Below are 17,490 nucleotides of genomic sequence, written 5' to 3'. Positions count from 1 at the left end.
TCCTGTTGATCTCATCATGTTACTTTAAATGAATATTGTTGGGTTTAATGATGTTACTTAATTGGGATTGAGAATGCTGTCAACCATTCTCAATGTTCAACAACCACCTTGATAGTTAAATAAAATTTATTCCTTTGCAGTAGGGAAAAATTGGCTTTACGCAAAAACCTTATAACCATAGAGCTTTTCCACCAGCCAAATATGCATGTAGTGATAGCCATTGTTCATCATTCTCTATGGTGTGAATTTGCCAGTACATTCAATGTACTGACCCGTTTCGGGCTGCAACGTCTCATGTTGCAGGTTTCCTACGACGAGTAAGTGATATGTTAGGGTTACGATTTCTACACTCAACTTTGCCGTTGGTGTTGATGGGAATCCACAACCTTGTTGCTTCCGCTATTTGGATTGAGGTAATAGTATTTACGTTACTTTATACATGTGATTTACCTCTGTTATAAATCCTTCGAGTACTGTGTGTGTCAACATACTGATCCAGGGATGACACTTAAGCACAGAGACTTGATCCATTCGGGTCGGGTCGCTACAAGATGGTATCAGAGCACATGTTGACTGTAGGACGTGACCCTAGAAACTGGCAAGCCCATAGCAAAGATTTTTCTCCACAACTTTCCCTTTTAAAAAGACCTTTTACCTCTCTTCTCTTCTGAGCTTATTCAAAATTCCCTTTAGTGAGACCATATCCCTTTCCCCTTTTTGACCACACGAAGATTCGACTGATGAGACCACTCCAAGAAGTATAAGATATCGGACAGCTAAGACCACTTCGGAATGAAGAGTATTTTCCGTGCATCTGAAAAATGGAAACTACAACGGTTGAGGACTGAAGACAAGTAGAATTTGAAGGCTCTGAAGAATCCCTAGATTTGTATGACCGAGGAAGGCCACCCTTATGGAACTTGGCAGACTATGGAAGTTGTCAATACCCGAGATCAAGGTGTATCGGAGAAAGACTGAAACAAGGAGCATGAGAACTCGAAGTTTTGTCAAAGAAAACCCTAAGGCAGGAGATATCTGTTGGAAATATGCCCTAGAGGCAATAATAAAAGCATTATTATTATATTTCTTTGTTCATGATAATTGTCTTTATTCATGCTATAACTGTATTATCCGGAAATCGTAATACACGTGTGAATACATAGACCATAATATGTCCCTAGTAAGCCTCTAGTTGACTAGCTCGTTGATCAACAGATAGTCATGATTTCCTGGCTATGGACATTGGATGTCATTGATAACGGGATCACATCATTAGGAGAATGATGTGATGGACAAGACCCAATCCTAAGCATAGCACAAAGATCATGTAGTTCATTTGCTAGAGCTTTTCCAATGTCAAGTATCTTTTCCTTTGACCATGAGATCGTGTAACTCCCGGATACCGTAGGAGTGCTTTGGGTGTATCAAACGTCACAACATAATTGGGTGACTATAAAGGTGCATTACAGGTATCTCCAAAAGTGTCTGTTGGGTTGACACGGATCAAGACTGGGATTTGTCACTCCATATAACGGAGAGGTATCACTGGGCCCACTCGGTAATGCATCATCATTATGAGCTCAAGGTGACCAAGTGGTTGATCACGGGATCATGCATTACGGTACGAGTAAAGTGACTTGCCGGTAACGAGATTGAACAAGGTATTGGGATACTGACGATCGAGTCTCGGGCAAGTAACATACCGATTGACAAAGGGAATTGTATACGGGGTTGATTAATCCTCGACATCGTGGTTCATCCGATGAGATCATCGTGGAGCATGTGGGAGCCATCATGGGTATCCAGATCCCGCTGTTGGTTATTGACTGGAGAGTCATCTCGGTCATGTCTGCTTGTCTCCCGAACCCGTAGGGTCTACACACTTAAGGTTCGGTGACGCCAGGGTTATGAAGATATGTATATGCAGTAAACCCGAATGTTGTTCGGAGTCCCGGATGAGATCCCGGACGTCACGAGGAGTTCCGGAATGGTCCGGAGGTAAAGAATTATATATAGGAAGTGCTGTTTCGGCCATCGGGACAAGTTTCGGGGTTATCGGTATTGTACCGGGACCACCGGAGGGGTCCCAGGGGCCCACCGGGTGGGGCCACCTGTTCCGGGGGGGCACATGGGCTGTAGGGGGTGCGCCTTGGCCTGTATGGGCCAAGGGCACCAGCCCCTATAGGCCCATGCGCCTAGGGTTTCCATATGGGAGGAGTCCCACTAGTGGAAGGCACCCCGAAGTGCCTTGGGGGGGAGGGAAACCTCCCCTGGCCGCCGCACCTAGGAGATTGGATCTCCTAGGCTGCGCACCACCCCCCCTTGGCCCTCCTATATATAGTTGAGGAGAGGGAGGACTTCATACCTCAGCCTTTGGTGCTTCCTCTCTCCCCGTTACGTCTCTCTCTCGTAGTATAGGCGAAGCCCTGCTACTGTGACGCCCTGCATCCACCACCACGCCGTCGTGTTGCTGGATCTTCATCAACCTCTCTTCCCCCCTTGCTGGATCAAGAAAGGAGGAGACGTCATCCGTTCCGTACGTGTGTTGAACGCGGAGGCACCGTCCGTTCGGTGCTTGATCATCGGTGATTTGAATCACGTCGTGTTCGACTACATCATCCCCGTTCTTTGAACGCTTCCGCTCGCCATCTACAAGGTACGTAGATGCATCTAATCACTCGTTGCTAGATGAACTCCTAGATGGATCTTGGTGAAACCGTAGGAAATTTTTTTGTTTTCTGCAACGTTCCCCAACAGTGGCATCATGAGCTAGGTCTATGCGTAGTTCTCTTGCACGAGTAGAACACAAAGTAGTTGTGGGAGTTGATTTTGTTCAATATGCTTGCCGTTACTAGTCTTATCTTGATTCGGCGGCATCGTGGGATGAAGCGGCCCGGACCGACCTTACACATACTCTTACGTGAGACAGGTTCCACCGACTGACATGCACTAGTTGCATAAGGTGGCTAGCGGGTGTCTGTCTCTCCTACTTTAGACGGATCGGATTCGATGAAAAGGGTCCTTATGAAGGGTAAATAGCAATTGGCATATCACGTTGTGGTCTTTGCGTAGGTCAGAAACGTTCTTGCTAGAAACCCATAGCAGCCACGTAAAAGATGCAAACAACAATTAGAGGACGTCTAACTTGTTTTTGCAGGGTATGCTATGTGATGTGATATGACCAAAAGGATGTGATGAATGATATATGTGATGTATGAGATTGATCATGTTCTTGTACAAGGAATCACGACTTACATGTCGATGAGTATGACGATCTACAAGGATGATCATGGAGCCCCAAGATGGAGATCAAAGGAGCTATGTGATATTGGCCATATCATGTCACTATTATTATTTGATTACATGTGATGTTTATCATGTTTTGCATCTTGTTTACTTAGAACGACGGTAGTGAATAAGATGATCCCTTACAACAATTTCAAGAAGTGTTCTCCCCTAATTGTGCACCGTTGCTACAGTTTGTCGTTTCGAAGCATCACGTGTTAATCGGGTGTGATAGATCCTTACGTTCACATACAACGGGTGTAAGCAAGATTTACACATGCAAAAACACTTAGGGTTAACTTGACGAGCCTAGCATGTGAAGACATGGCCTCGGAACACAGAGACCGAAAGGTCGAACACGAGTCGGATGGAAGATACGATCAACATGAAGATGTTCACCGACGATGACTAGTCCGTCTCACGTGTTAATCGGACACGGCTTAGTCGACTTGGATCGTGTAACACTTAGATGACTAGAGGGATGTCTAATCTGAGTGGGAGTTCATTAATAATTTGATTAGATGAACTTAATTATCATGAACTTAGTCTAAAATCTTTACAATATGTCCTGTAGATCAAATGGCCAATGATTTATTCAATTTCAACGCGTTCCTAGAGAAAACCAAGCTGAAAGACGATGGCAGCAACTATACGGACTGGGTCCGGAACCTGAGGATCATCCTCATAGCTGCCAAGAAAGATTATGTCCTACAAGCACCGCTAGGTGATCCACCCGTCCCACAGAACCAAGACGCTATGAACGCTTGGCAGACACGTACTGATGACTACTCCCTCGTTCAGTGCGGCATGCTTTACAGCTTAGAGCCGGGGCTCCAAAAGCGTTTTGAGAGACATGGAGCACATGAGATGTTCGAAGAGCTAAAAATGGTTTTTCAAGCTCATGCCCGGATCGAGAGATATGAAGTCTCCGATAAGTTCTTCAGCTGTAAGATGGAGGAAAATAGTTCTGTCAGTGAGCACATACTCACTATGTCTGGGTTACATAACCGCTTGACTCAGCTGGGAGTTAATCTCCCGGATGACGCGGTCATTGACAGAATCCTCTAGTCGCTTCCACCAAGCTACAAGAGCTTTGTGATGAACTTCAATATGCAGGGGATGGTAAAGACCATTCCTGAAGTATTTGCTATGCTGAAATCAGCAGAGGTAGAAGTCAAGAAGGAACATCAAGTGTTGATTATTAATAAAACCACTAAGTTCAAGAAGGGCAAGGGTAAAAAGAACTTCAAGAAGGACGGCAAGGAAGTTGCTGCGCCCGGCAAGCAAGCTATCGGGAAGAAGTCAAAGAATGGACCCAAGCCTGAGACAGAGTGCTTTTATTGCAAAGGAAAGGTTCACTGGAAGCGGAATTGCCCCAAATACTTAGCGGACAAGAAGGCCGGCAACACCAAAGGTATATTTGATATACATGTAATTGATGTGTACCTTACCAGTACTCGTAGTAACTCCTGGGTATTTGATACCGGTGCCATTGCTCATATTTGTAACTCACCACAGGAGCTGCGGAATAAACGGAAACTGGAGAAGGACGAGGTGACGATGCGCGTCGGGAATGGTTCCAAGGTCGATGTGATCACCGTCGGCACGCTACCTCTACATTTACCTACGGGATTAGTTATAAACCTCAATAATTGTTATTTAGTGCCATGTTTGAGCATGAACATTGTATCAGGATCTCGTTTAATACGAGATGCCTACTCATTTAAATCCGAGAATAATGGTTGTTCTATTTATATGAGAGATATGTTTTATGGTCATGCTCCGATAGTCAATGGTTTATTCTTAATGAATCTCGAGCGTATTACTACACATGTTCATAGTGTGAGTACCAAAAGATGTAAGGTTGATAATGATAGTCCCACATACTTGTGGCACTGCCGCCTTGGTCACATAGGTATCAAACGCATGAAGAAGCTCCATGCAGATGGACTTTTGGAGTCTCTTAATTATGAATCATTTGACACGTGCGAACCATGCCTCATGGGAAAAATGACCAAGACTCCGTTCTCAGGAACAATGGAGCGAGCAACCAACTTATTGGAAATCATACATACTGATGTGTGCGGTCCAATGAGTGTTGAGGCTCGCGGTGGCTATCGTTATGTTCTCACCCTCACTAATGACTTGAGTAGATATGGATATGTCTACTTAATGAAACACAAGTCTGAAACCTTTGAAAAGTTCAAGGAATTTCAGAGTGAGGTTGAAAATCAACGTGACAGGAAAATCAAGTTTCTACGATCAGATCGTGGAGGAGAATACTTGAGTCACGAATTTGGCACACACTTAAGAAAATGTGGAATAGTTTCACAACTCACGCCGCCTGGAACACCTCAGCGTAACGGTTGTCTGAACGTCGTAATCGCACTCTATTAGATATGGTGCGATCTATGATGTCTCTTACCGATTTACCGCTATCTTTTTGGGGCTATGCTTTAGAGACTGGAGCATTCACTTTAAATAGGGCTCCATTCAAATCCGTTGAGACGACACCGTATGAATTATGGTTTGGGAAGAAACCTAAGCTGTCGTTTCTAAAAGTTTGGGGATGCGATGCTTATGTCAAGAAACTTCAACCTGAAAAGCTCGAACCCAAGTCGGAAAAATGCGTCTTCATAGGATACCCTAAAGAAACTTATGGGTATACCTTCTACCTCAGATCCGAAGGCAAGATCTTTGTTGCCAGGAATGGATCCTTTCTAGAGAAAGAGTTTCTCTCGAAAGAAGTAAGTGGGAGGAAAGTAGAACTTGATGAAGTATTGCCTCTTGAACCGGTAAATGGCGCAACTCAAGAAAATGTTCCTGAGGTGCCTGCACCGACTAGAGAGGAAGTTATTGATGATGATCAAGATACTTCTGATCAAGCTCCTACTGAAATTCGAAGGTCCACAAGGACACGTTCCGCACCAGAGTGGTACGGCAACCCTGTCTTGGAAATCATGTTGTTAGACAACGGTGAACCTTCGAACTATGAAGAAGCGCTGGCGGGACCGGATTCCAACAAATGGCTAGAAGCCATGAAATCCGAGATAGGATCCATGTATGAAAATGAAGTATGGACTTTGACTGACTTGCCCGTTGAACGGCGAGCCATAGAAAATAAATGGATCTTTAAGAGGAAGACTGACGCGGATGGTAATGTGACCATCTATAAAGCTAGGCTTGTCGCTAAGGGTTATCGACAAGTTCAACGGGTTGACTACGATGAGACTTTCTCACTGGTAGCGAAGCTGAAGTCCGTCCGAATCATGTTAGCGATTGCCGCATTCTATGATTATGAAATATGGCAAATGGACGTCAAAACGGCATTCCTTAATGGTTTCCTTAAGGAAGAATTGTATATGATGCAGCCGGAAGGTTTTGTCGATCCTAAGAATGCTAACAAGGTGTGCAAGCTCCAACGCTCGATTTATGGGATGGTGCAAGCATCTCGGAGTTGGAACATTCGCTTTGATGAGATGATCAAAGCGTTTGGGTTTACGCAGACTTATGGAGAAGCCTGCGTTTACAAGAAAGTGAGTGGGAGCTCTGTAGCATTTCTCATATTATATGTAGATGACATACTTTTGATGGGAAATGATATAGAACTCTTGGACAGCATCAAGGCCTACTTGAATAAGAGTTTTTCAATGAAGGACCTTGGAGAAGCTGCTTATATATTAGGCATCAAGATCTATAGAGATAGATCAAGACGCCTCATAGGTCTTTCACAAAGCACATACCTTGATAAGATTTTGAAGAATTTCAAAATGGATCAGTCCAAGAAAGGGTTCTTGCCTGTTTTGCAAGGTGTGAGATTGAGCACAGCTCAATGCCCGACCACGGCAGAAGATATAGAAGAGATGAGTGTCATCCCCTATGCCTCAGCCATAGGTTCTATAATGTATGTCATGCTGTGTACCAGACCTGATGTAAACCTTGCCGTAAGTTTGGTAGGAAGGTACCAAAGTAATCCCGGCAAGGAACACTGGACAGCGGTCAAGAATATCCTGAAGTACCTGAAAAGGACTAAGGAAATGTTTCTCGTTTATGGAGGTGACGAAGAGCTCGTCGTAAAGGGTTACGTCGACGCTAGCTTCGACACAGATCTGGATGACTCTAAGTCACAAACCGGATACGTGTATATATTGAATGGTGGAGCAGTGAGCTGGTGCAGCTGCAAGCAGAGCGTCGTGGCGGGATCTACATGTGAAGCGGAGTACATGGCAGCCTCGGAGGCAGCACATGAAGCAATATGGGTGAAGGAGTTCATCACCGACCTAGGAGTCATACCCAATGCGTCGGGGCCAATCAAACTCTTTTGTGACAACACTGGAGCTATTGCACTTGCCAAGGAGCCCAGGTTTCACAAGAAGACAAGGCACATCAAGCGTCGCTTCAACTCCATTCGTGAAAATGTTCAAGATGGAGACATAGAGATTTGTACAGTACATACGGACCTGAATATAGCAGATCCGTTGACTAAACCTCTCCCTAGGGCAAAACATGATCAACACCAGAATTCCATGGGTGTTCGATTCATCACAATGTAACTAGATTATTGACTCTAGTGCAAGTGGGAGACTGTTGGAAATATGCCCTAGAGGCAATAATAAAAGCATTATTATTATATTTCTTTGTTCATGATAATTGTCTTTATTCATGCTATAACTGTATTATCCGGAAATCGTAATACACGTGTGAATACATAGACCATAATATGTCCCTAGTAAGCCTCTAGTTGACTAGCTCGTTGATCAACAGATAGTCATGATTTCCTGGCTATGGACATTGGATGTCATTGATAACGGGATCACATCATTAGGAGAATGATGTGATGGACAAGACCCAATCCTAAGCATAGCACAAAGATCGTGTAGTTCGTTTGCTAGAGCTTTTCCAATGTCAAGTATCTTTTCCTTTGACCATGAGATCGTGTAACTCCCGGATACCGTAGGAGTGCTTTGGGTGTATCAAACGTCACAACGTAACTGGGTGACTATAAAGGTGCATTACAGGTATCTCCGAAAGTGTCTGTTGGGTTGACACGGATCGAGACTGGGATTTGTCACTCCATATGACAGAGAGGTATCACTGGGCCCACTCGGTAATGCATCATCATTATGAGCTCAAGGTGACCAAGTGGTTGATCACGGGATCATGCATTACGGTACGAGTAAAGTGACTTGCCGGTAACGAGATTGAACAAGGTATTGGGATACTGACGATCGAGTCTCGGGCAAGTAACATACCGATTGACAAAGGGAATTGTATACGGGGTTGATTAATCCTCGACATCGTGGTTCATACGATGAGATCATCGTGGAGCATGTGGGAGACATCATGGGTATCCAGATCCCGCTGTGGGTTATTGACTGGAGAGTCGTCTCGGTCATGTCTGCTTGTCTCCCGAACCCGTAGGGTCTACACACTTAAGGTTCGGTGACGCTAGGGTTATGAAGATATGTATATGCAGTAAACCCGAATGTTGTTCGGAGTCCCGGATGAGATCCCGGACGTCACGAGGAGTTCCGGAATGGTCCGGAGGTAAAGAATTATATATAGGAAGTGCTGTTTCGGCCATCGGGACAAGTTTCGGGGTTATCGGTATTGTACCGGGACCACCGGAGGGGTCCCGGGGGCCCACCGGGTGGGGCCACCTGTTCCGGGGGGCCACATGGGCTGTAGGGGGTGCGCCTTGGCCTGTATGGGCCAAGGGCACCAGCCCCTATAGGCCCATGCGCCTAGGGTTTCCATATGGGAGGAGTCCCACTAGTGGAAGGCACCCCGAAGTGCCTTGGGGGGGAGGGAAACCTCCCCTGGCCGCCGCACCTAGGAGATTGGATCTCCTAGGCTGCGCACCACCCCCCCTTGGCCCTCCTATATATAGTTGAGGAGAGGGAGGACTTCATACCTCAGCCTTTGGTGCTTCCTCTCTCCCCGTTACGTCTCTCTCTCGTAGTATAGGCGAAGCCCTGCTACTGTGACGCCCTGCATCCACCACCATGCCGTCGTGTTGCTGGATCTTCATCAACCTCTCTTCCCCCCTTGCTAGATCAAGAAAGGAGGAGACGTCATCCGTTCCGTACGTGTGTTGAACGCGGAGGCACCGTCCGTTCGGTGCTTGATCAACGGTGATTTGAATCACGTCGTGTTCGACTACATCATCCCCGTTCTTTGAATGCTTCCGCTCGCCATCTACAAGGTACGTAGATGCATCTAATCACTCGTTGCTAGATGAACTCCTAGATGGATCTTGGTGAAACCGTAGGAAATTTTTTTGTTTTCTGCAACGTTCCCCAACAATATCAACTATGGAATGATAGCTCATGGGAATGACAAGAGCAGAAACACGGTTATCCGTGATGTCATCGCCCGCTGATGCTATTGTCACCGTGCTGAGTTAAGGATGCATTTCTTCAGAATGGATTTGATGGAAGAAGGCTGATGGAGCACCTATTAGTAAGATGAAGTTTTAACCTTAGCTGGTGTATCACCAAGATCTGGAGTAGTACATCAAGAAGTTTAAAATGGAGCTCCAGGAAGTCGTATTAGACAAGGAAGTATTTCATGAGGAACTCAGGATCCTGAAGATGAGAGTAGCCAAGCTGGAGGAGCAAAACCTGTAGATACCGGAGATTCGTCAGGAACTGAAGGACAGTCTGATCATGGTTCATGCCAAGGATGTTGAAACCCGGAAGTTTGGAATGCAACTCCAGAAATATTAAGGGACGACACGATAGACTTGCGACAACAAAGATGAGCTGGCAAGAAGGACTTGAGAAAGACAAGCATGATCGGAAAAAGCCATTGGAGGCATGAACAAGACTTGAAGAGTTTGGCGACATTGACCTTAGAAGACCAAACCCCTGTTATACACCTATGTTAGATGCGACGTTTGTGAGCTGTCATTTGTTTGATGTTTTTCGACAGCCACAACAAAAATCTGTCTTTTCAAAACCATTGTTTGTATTGTGTGCATCCCTCTCTCTTGATCTCTCTTATCTCACCCCAAAACCCATGGACCTAATAGAGGATGAATGGAGATGAGCTTGTATTTTTCGGTACCGATGAGTCAATTGGAGACAGACCGATGGATTCAGAACATGGAGGATCATATGGAGAACAACCCTGTAGTTGGAAAGGATATGGCCCAGCATGCTCTTCAATGCTTTGAAAGAGGTGCTGCTACTTGGTGGAGGATGTACCAAACCATCAATGGATGGCAAGGAGTAACCACTTGGAAAGAATTTAAGTTGACTTTGCTAAAGTCTCAGTTTGTGTCCCAGAAGTTGAAGCCTTATGGAAAGGACATGAAGAAACCTTGTGCATGCAAGATTTGTGGAGAAATTGGACACACCCATAAAGAACACAAGGATGAATGCCCAAATTGTGAAGGAAGTCACCCAGTTGAAGAATGCCCAACTAGGAAAATTACTTGTTTCTTGTGTGAAGGGACTACCCACTATCCTACTCAGTGTCACATTTACCCCATGGTACAACGAACCATCCAGCAGAAGAAAGAAGTAAAGAAAGGAGCCCTTATGGGAATTTTAGAAGAAACTGTGATGAAAGAAGAGGTGGAGGACACACCCAAAGAAGAACCAATTAAACCCTGCACCAAGTCTTGCTATTCATGTGGAGAAGAAGGACACATCTCCCAAAATTGTATGAATGGGGATCTAGTAGAATTCCCGACGAAGGAAATAGAGTATGACCCACAGGAAATAGAAGCTCTGATTGGAATGGAAAAGACCAGGAAGAGAAACCGATTGGAGCCCAGGAGGAACCTGAGTCATATCACCTGTTATAGGTGCAAGGAGTCAGGGCACTACCTCAGCAGTTGCCCAAAAAGGAAACCTCGATACTTGTCAGAAGTAATATGTTTTAGTTGTAATAAAGCAGGGCACTTTGCCAGAGATTGTCTGAAGGAGAAGGAGACTTGATAAGTAGTTGAGTTTGTAACAGAAGAAATATAGTCGCAGTAGTGAGAACATTTTCCTTTATATTGAGGTGTTGAGTTGAGGCATGTAATGGAAAAATAGGAGATTGTAATAATTTGAGAATCAATAAAGTTAGCAGTGTTGGTACTGATTTGGATTTTATGAGTTACTCTATGAGGAAAGATGTTGACCATTTTTGAGGATATGAGAAATATGGTCTATAAAATATTGGAGCATTTTAAGGGTGGTAGTACCCTGTAAGAACCGTTGACCCCTGGAAAAGATAAGCATACTCCACTGAGTGGATTTCGGACAAAATGAATACGAGTTTTGTCTCGATATGTGTGATACCCCAAGAGTATGTGGGATGAAGTTGGAGACCGTCAGTTGTTTGGACCAACTGTGATCAAGGAGTCATAAGAGAATGTTAAGTTTATTCGAGATCGACTGAAGGTAGCTCAGTCCAGGCAGAAGAGTTATGCAGACTCAAAAAAAACTCAAGGAGGTAGTCTATGAAATTGGAGACAAAGCATGTCTTCGCGTGTCCCCTATGCGAGGAGTTAAACGTATTGGAGTTAAGGGACACTTAGCCCCGAGATTTGTAGGACCATACCGAGTTTTGGATCGTATGGGAGAAGTGGCCTACAAGTTGGAGTTACCCGAAGGACTGTCAGGAGTTCAAGATGTGTTTCATGTTTCCCAGTTGAAGAAGTGCCATGCAGAGATGGCCAATATTCCCATGTAAGGACGCTTGACCCTGGAAAGCATAATGATGTTCCACGAAGTGAATATGGAATTCATTTTATCTCGATATGAGGGATATTCCACGAGGATGAAGAGATGAATTACTATTGGATATGAAGGAGATATGATGTTGGAAATATAGATCAATGGAAATTCCATGATGAGTTTGAGTAATCACGTTTTAGTTTGGTGCCAATAGAAGGAAGGAAGACAGTACAATTGGATGGATTTAAGAATACTAGGAAGTTGGAACAATGATCAGTTGCCCGAAGATGAGTTCAAGGATTACAAGTGAGGAGATGGGCTATAACCCACAGGCTCCAGAACCTGCCAAGAAGCAAGCACATTCTTGCTGAAGGAAGGACCCTGGAAGAGGATATACCTTTGCCGATAGACGATCTTATAGGAGTTACGCAAAACCTGAGGGTTGGGAAGGAACGATAGATGTTTGTTTGGCTTGCAGAATCCATGGAATTATCCAAACTTAGTTTGTTGACAAGAGAAATTCTGCAATGCTTGTGAGGAATGACCAAGTGTTAGTATGCGAGATTCGCTAAACTGTGTACATGGAAATGATTTGGGTGCGGGATGGATTGATCACCACACCGACTTACTCTTATTATTCGCCTTGCTATATGGGATGGTAAATCTGAGTGACTTACCTATAGTAGAGAGACGGCGATATTAAACCTTGTTTAAACCTTAGAATGGTATAAGTATTTTTCCCTTGTACACGGCAGTTGTGCCAACCGTAGGTTATACGGTGAGGATCAACCAAGACCCATTTCCTGCAGGAGAAACCATACATTGTTGACCACCATGAGATATCGATAGTTGTTTAGTTTTGGTGCTAGACCCGTCAGCTAAGAAGACCCAATCTCGGAATAACCTAACTAAGAGGAAATGATAGAAGAATTGAGTAAAAGGTTATGCCACTACCTGAAGAGCCTAGAGAAGGAATTATCCTTACGATCTAAGAAGACGGCACTGTCAAGAATAAGGATGGAGTATATGAGTTTTGATGGAACCGTAACAATGATTCTAAGGGTGGTAGCACCCCAGACACCGTGTGATGATCGATGGATTTTGAGAAGACCCCAAACCCTAACCTTTTCTTGCTAGCCTCTCTGAATCTCGAGGATGAGATTCCTTTTAAGGGTGGTAGGTTTGTAACATCCCAAATTTTCAATTTGGAATGTTATACATTAGATCATCATGCATATCTTATTTTCTTGCATTTTGGTCGATCCTAGAAATTTCACGCAACTCAAAGACCTTCGGAGAGAGTTGGAGATTTCGTTATTTTCATATTTGAGAGTTTTCTCGAATTTGAAAAGAGGATCATTTGATTTATTTATTTCATCTTCAACTATTTTTCCGATATCAAAATATGAGAGAGAGAGAATAATATGACTTTCCCAAAATATAGGAAAAATGAAGATTTAATAAATAGATCAAATTTCATTTTCCGGTGTTTGTTTGTTTTTCTTTGGATAGGGAAAAATGCGCGTTTTCGAAAATTGCATTTTAGGTCCGTAGAAAAGTTCATTTTGTTCGACTCATTTTTAGGAGTCGGGGAAAATTTACTTTAGGGTTTTTGGAGCCCGTTTAGTTTTTCTTTTTCTTGTTTTTCTGCGCGCGGAACCAGTTAAAAAAAATCCGCAGGCCAGCCGGGCCAAAGGCCCAGCCAGCCGCCGCTCCACCCCAGCCGCGCGCAGCGCCAGGCGCCAGGCCAGCCGCCGCCTCTTCCCTGGCCGAATCCTATTAGGATTCTAGGCTAGCCCCTTTTCCTTGTTTCGTTTTTCCTTTTCCTACTCTATTTCTTGTCCCCTACCCCAAGTAATCTCTCCCCTCTCCTATATAAATACCCCATAGACCCCCCCTCTCCTCACACCAAAAAACCCAAACCCCCTCTCCTCCCCAAGCCGCGCCCCACCCCGCGCCCCTCACCCGCCGCCGCCGCCCCTATAGCGCCGCCGCCGCCGCCCTAGCACGCCGCCGTCGCCACCGTTCGCCCCGCCTCGCCGGAGGTAGCCCCGCGCCTCTCTTTTTCTTCCCCGCGGTTCGGTTCTTTTAAAAGAAACCGTTCCGGTTTTCTTTTCCGGTTTTTCTCTCTGATTCTTCGTTTCGGTTTCTTTTCCGAAACCCTAGATCGGTTTTTCGTTTTCTTTTTCGGTTTCTTTTCCGAAAACCCTAGATCGGTTTTCGTTCTTCTTTCAGACCGTTCGTCTCAATGAACGTGAACACCGATTATTCCCGGTTAATGACGCCCGTTCGTTTAACCGTTCATCTCTTTCTTTTCGTCGGATTTATTCCGCGATCGCGATCTCAGATCCGATCTTCGTTCTAGTTTATCTTCTCGCCCGTTTATTGGAATCAGGTGATTCAAGCGCCTGGAGTTTCGTCTCGAAACTGCCGTTCCGTCTAATCAACTTGAACAAGTTTTTTCTATGGTAAAATTTGACCTAGTTTCAACTTGCTAGAACCGAGTGGTTTTCTTCCGCCGTTTGTTTTCCCGTCGTTTGTTCGGTTCGTTCTTTCTTTGCAACCGGAGTTCTTAAGTTGAACTTTCTGGTTCGTTCTCTCGTTCGAGTTTTACTTGTGCATTAGATGAGTACTTATTGTGTGGTTACTATTGTTTGCTTACGATAGATTGACCGGCGTGTGACGAGTAGATCTATCAAGAGTTTTAAGTGCGAATCATCTTCATCTACATTGCAGGCAAGTTCACACTTTGATCATACCTTTTCTACAACCCATGTTTTATTGCATTAGATCAATCTTCTCACATTGCATGATTAGGATCTAATTAAACTGTGGGATGGGAAGTAGATGAGGTAGTACCTATTACCTGTATTATTATGAAACCTTTGGGAGTTACTTCTACGTTTGCTTATTATGCCATGCTATGCTAGTAGACGTGGATTGGGTGAGTGATATCCATGACAGATGTGAGTTGATAATTTTAATGGTTTATCTAAGGTGGCAACTTAAACACACATCTGGGTGGATTGAGGCACCTGATGTCTATCAGGACTCGCCTGTTTTTTTTGGACCGCCACCCAGGCTCAAAGGGATCATAAGATCTTTCATGCTAGAAACTTCCGTGTGCAGCCACAAGCCATTATGGGCTCTGGCATAGTTGATTAAGTTGTGCGAACTCTTACGGGGTGGACTAGCAGATGTAGGGGTTGTAGGTGGTACGGTCTACCCCACATGTAAGGTGCTAGCGCTTCTGAAAGACTGTGTCTCGGTCATCCGTCTTCTCAAACACCATGTAGTGCGAGAAACCAAACGGAGGCGATCGAGTCTTGTGGGGAAAAGTGCGCAAACCTCTGCAGAGTGTACAAACTAATCATGATTAGCCGTGTCCCCGGTTATGGACAACTTGAGTATCTAGTTATTGGATTATCCTGTTGATCTCATCACGTTACTTTAAATGAATATTGTTGGGTTTAATGATGTTAATTAATTGGGATTGAGAATGCTGTCAACCATTCTCAATGTTCAACAACCACCTTGATAGTTAAATAAAATTTATTCCTTTGCAGTAGGGAAAAATTGGCTTTACGCAAAAACCTTATAACCATAGAGCTTTTCCACCAGCCAAATATGCATGTAGTGATAGCCATTGTTCATCATTCTCTATGGTGTGAATTTGCCAGTACATTCAATGTACTGACCTGTTTCAGGCTGCAACGTCTCATGTTGCAGGTTTCCTACGACGAGTAAGTGATACGTTAGGGTTACGATTTCTACACTCAACTTTGCCGTTGGTGTTGATGGGAATCCACAACCTTGTTGCTTCCGCTATTTGGATTGAGGTAATAGTATTTACGTTACTTTATACATGTGATTTACCTCTGTTATAAATCCTTCGAGTACTGTGTGTGTCAGCATACTGATCCAGGGATGACACTTAAGCACAGAGACTTGATCCATTCGGGTCGGGTCGCTACACTCACTCACATTGATATCTATTGATGGGCATCTCCATAGCCCGCTGATACGCCTAGTTGATGTGAGACTATCTTCTCCCTTTTTGCCTTCTCCACAACCACCATTCTATTCCACCTATAGTGCTATGTCCATGGCTCATGCTCATGTATTGCGTGAAGATTGAAAAAGTTTGAGAACACCAAAAGTATGAAACAATTGCTTGGCTTGTCATCGGGGTTGTGCACGATTTGAATACTTCGTGTGGTGAAGATGGAGTATAGCTGGACTATATGACTTTGTAGGGATAACTTTCTTTGGCCATGTTATTTTGAAGAGACATGATTGCTTAGTTAGTATGCTTGAAGTATTATTATTCCTATGTCAATATTAAACTTTTGTCTTGAATCTTTTGCATCTTAATATTCATACCACAATTAAGAGAATTACATTGAAATTATGCCAAGTAGCATTCCACATCAAAAATTCTGTTTTTTATCATTTACCTACTCGAGGACAAGCAGGAATTAAGCTTGGGGATGATTGATACGTCTCCAACGTATCTATAATTTTTTATTGTTCCATGCAATATTATATCCTGTTTTGGACATTACTGGGCATTATTATACACTTCTATATTATTTTTAGGACTAACCTATTAACCGGAGGCCCAGCCCAGAATTGTTGTTTTTTGCCTATTTTAGGATTTCGCAGAAAAACAATATCAAACGGAGTCCAGACGGAATGAAACCTTCAGGGACATGATTTTCAGAACGAACATGATCCAGAGGACTTGGACCCTATGTCAAGCAACCAACGAGGAAGGCACGAGGTAGGGGGGCGCGCCTAGCCCCCAAGGCACGCCCTCCACCCTCATGGGGCCCACGTTGCTCCACCGACGTACTCCTTCCTCCTATATATACCTACGTACCCCCAAACTACCAGATACGGAGCCAAAACCGTAAGTCCACCGCCGTAACTTTCTGTATCCACGAGAACCCATCTTGGGGCCTTTTCTGGAGCTCCACCGGAGGGGGTATCGATCACGGAGGGCTTCTACATCAACACCATAGCCTCTCCGATGAAGTGTGAGTAGTTTAGTTCAGACCTACGGGTCCATAGTTATTAGCTAGATGGCTTCTTCTCTCTTTTTGGATCTCAATACAAAGTTCTCCCCCTCTCTTGTGGAGATCTATTCGATGTAATCTTCTTTTGCGGTGTGTTTGTTGAGACCGATGAATTGTGGGTTTATGATCAAGTTTATCTATGAACAATATTTGAATCTTCTCTGAATTCTTTTATGTATGATTGGTTATCTTTGCAAGTCTCTTCGACTTATCAGTTTGGTTTGGCCTACTAGATTGATCTTTCTTGCAATGGGAGAAGTGCTTAGCTTTTGGTTTAATCTTGCGGTGTCCTTTCCTAGTGACAGTAGGGGCAGCAAGGCATGTATTGTATTGTTGCCATCGAGGATAACAAGATGGGGTCTATATCATATTGCGTGATTTTATCCATCTACATCATGTCATCTTGCTTAAAGTGTTACTCTATTCTCTTGAACTTAATACTCTAGATGCATGCT

This window comes from Triticum urartu, chromosome 3A, assembly GCF_056163025.1.
Source record: "Triticum urartu cultivar PI428250 chromosome 3A, HENAU_Tu73, whole genome shotgun sequence".
Lineage (NCBI taxonomy): Eukaryota > Viridiplantae > Streptophyta > Magnoliopsida > Poales > Poaceae > Triticum > Triticum urartu.
This window is presented reverse-complemented; position numbering follows the sequence as displayed.